The sequence below is a fragment of the Lissotriton helveticus genome, chromosome 11 (assembly GCF_964261635.1).
Source record: "Lissotriton helveticus chromosome 11, aLisHel1.1, whole genome shotgun sequence".
In the NCBI taxonomy this organism is placed as follows: domain Eukaryota; kingdom Metazoa; phylum Chordata; class Amphibia; order Caudata; family Salamandridae; genus Lissotriton; species Lissotriton helveticus.
The window spans coordinates 165959146-165962360 of record NC_136072.1 but is presented as its reverse complement, the minus strand read 5'-3'; the positions used below and the strand labels follow the sequence as shown (position 1 = coordinate 165962360).

At 46.6% G+C, this 3215-nt stretch overlaps 1 non-coding gene across 1 annotated transcript; it reads right to left on the bottom strand.

Moving 5' to 3' along the window:
- Positions 1 to 218: 218 nt before the first annotated feature.
- Positions 219 to 290, bottom strand: TRNAT-CGU (transfer RNA threonine (anticodon CGU)). The gene has a single exon. It is a non-coding gene; the product is annotated as a tRNA-Thr (tRNA).
- Positions 291 to 3215: the final 2925 nt, after the last annotated feature.

Below are 3215 nucleotides of genomic sequence, written 5' to 3'. Positions count from 1 at the left end.
CTGAATAACATTCTCCACTAAACGCGGTTTACGACTGCCTTTCTAGAGTAGCAGTGTCAGGGTGAACACAACGCTTTCCGACTTTACATAATCACGGTGCTTAATTGTATTTGTTCGATTTGTACAAACCGTATACCTATATTATTTTGACTGCCATCTGGCAGAGTTCCGATTAGGCGGCAGGCACAATGTGAAACATTTTAAAACGTAACCTTATGAGGCGCGGACGGGGTTCGAACCCGTGATCTTCGGTTTACGAGACCGACGCCTTACCACTTGGCCACCGCGCCGTCGTCGTTACAATGTTTGACTAGCTGTCTGACGTACAGCATCTTCGGTGCTTCCAGTATGCATATTGCACGGGGGTTATTTTTGTTTGGTTCAGGGTCATTTGCAGCCGTTCTTACTTCCTTGCCAAATGTCATTTGCCTCAAACGTCACCGTTTCACTCTGTATTTCGCGAGAGTGTTTGATTTTACGTCGATTCACGGTTACAGTAAGACTTCTTGTGTAACTTCTACATGGATTCAGGAGGGAGACAGACTCCCGATCTTCGCAGCCAAAAATGGATTTACGTTGTCTGTTTCCCGCCTGAAATTGCCACGTCTCCAATTAAAAGTCAATGGTGGAAATACCTTTCCCCGATAATTTTTTTTAAAGCTCCCACTTTACTCCTTTAAAATGTTGCCATGTGTTCGTCATACTCATTATGCAAACACGTGCCATCAATGAGACTTTGAAGTAGCGCTTTTAGTCGACCTTCGGACCCTTTAAAACAGGTGACAAACGCTGCCCTGCCAGTAGATGTTTCCGTTTGGATTTCTTTACATGGTTGCTTGAAATGTGCTAATTTCACAAGTGCGTTTCTTTGCTTGTCTTGGGCCTCATTTATGAGGCCTTGCGTCAGTTTTGCGCTTCCAATGCGTCACTTTTTGTGACGCATCGGCGGCGTAAAACATGCCTCCTGTTGCGCACTATTTACAAAGTGACGCATCTAAGCAGATGCGTCACTTTGTAAACCCCTGCGCTACATTATACCTGCGTCAGGTATAATGTATGCAGAGGGGGCGTTCCCCCGCACAAAGCCTCGTAATAGTGACGCAGTGAAATCTATGAGATTTCACTGCGTCACTTTTAGGACGCTGTTGCATCAAAATCTTGCGCCTGGCTCACAGCAGGCGTAAGACTGACGCAAGCCCTTTCACATGGGGCTTTCCCCATGTGAAAGGAAGCATTGCTGGAGTTGCGTCACTTTTGTGACACACCCCAGCAATGCGTGACTTTTGCGCTTACAGATACGTCAGAAATACTGACGTAGCTGTAACTCCTTGCGACATGATGCGTCATACTGTAAATATGACGCATCAATCATGTCGCAAGGAGTGCGCACTGAGAAGTGACGCATCGCTGCTTTCACGCAGCGATGCGTCATTTCTCATAAATGAGGCCCCTTGTTTTTAGGTGACTCGCCTGGTGAATGTTGTTGCTGTCGATGAACGACCTAAGTAGTCGGGACGTATTTATCTATTGATTTATGCGTTTTTATATAGCGCGGACTTTACCCGAAGGTGTCAGAGCGCTTCACAATAGGAACGTTAAGGATACATGAGAAGAAAATACATGTGAACAATTACAAAAGCAAACTTTACGTTAAATGAGGTAAAAGTGACAATTGTGAGCAAACAAAATACAAGAGGTAGCAAACGGTGCATTACAGGAGGAAAAAAAGTGACGTGTGCAAGTTACAAAGGCGTACCACGTACACGTAGAGGTATAATACTGCAATAAATGGCAGACACTCAAACACAAGAACAAAAGTTACGTAGGCAATGGTGGCACTTGTACAAGTATCTAAAGCAAACAAAATGAAGGAGGTAGCAAACAGTGTGTTACAAGATAAAAGTCACGTGTGCAGGCTACAAAAGAGTACCAAACACAGGTAGAAGGATAATACTTCAATAAATGGCAGACACTCAAACACAAGAACAAACGTTACGTAGGCAATGGTGGCACTTGTGCAGGTATCTAAAGCAAGCAAAATGAAGGAGGTAGCAAACAGTGTATTACAAGAGAAAAGAGACGTGTGCATGTTACAATAGAGTACCAGACACAGGTAGAAGGATAATACTTCAATAAATGGAAGACCACTCAACACCACTCAAACCGCAAGAACACACTGGGAAGGCACTTCCAAATGCATCTGACATTTAGGCTGTTGAGTGGTATCAGGGCATGCCGTGGCTAATGAGGAATTGGTGAGTGCAAGAGAGACACTGTGGCAGTCCCATGAGAGCGTGGCTTGTCTACTGTGTGCTCGGATGGGTTTGCTATGTGGCTAGTGTGATATGACATAGGCGCACATTTTGAAATATAAGGATAGGATAACATTTTTAGAGTGCACTAAAACCTGAAGGTGCCAAAGCTCTATAGTGCCAAAGATGGGGAAGACGCAGGCCCGGACTGGCCGTTGTGGGCACCGGGCAATCCCCCGGTTGGCCGCTAGGGTGGGGGCCGGTTTTGGGCCCTGGGGGCCGTTTTTGTTGCAGAGCCGTTTTTGCAGCATAGCTGCAAAATCGGCCCTGTAACAAAATCGGCTGAAAAGCGGCCCTGGCAAAGCGCTCACCCCCCTCCCGCCCGGTGGGCGGTGGGGCCGGCCGAGCACTTTGCCAGGGCCGGTTTTAGTTCCCAGTCAGGCCCTGGGAAGACGCCCTTCTCTGAGTTATGTCCATATGAGGGTGGAGGAGGCCATTGAAAGGGTTGTCAATGAAATGACCGTAGGTAGAGTTGTCAGGAGTGAGGTATATGATGTATAATAGTAGGCTTTCTACATAGCAAAGCACTTTTTCTGCTATGTGTGTCTGCAGTGATTTTAAAACTGGAACATAAGCTGAGATGGTGTGCTCTGGAGCAACGCATTTTAGTTGTCTATGCGGGTGGTTTAAATATAAAACTGCAGACCGCATCTGGCGCTTAACTTACATGTCAGTGCATTTCCTGCAACCACTCACCATGACCTTACTAACAAGCATTGGCATAGCCAATAGGTCTCGCCTTTGGGACCTGTAAGTGTTTGTGGAGGAGTGTGGCTCAATGGTTAGAGCGGCAGACCCTGATGCAGAGTTCTGGCCAGGGACCAGGGTTCGATTCCTGTCTCGGGCTCAATTTCCTCGGACCTGTTAATTCTTGCCTCGGTGCCTATTCTAATCACAATCCCC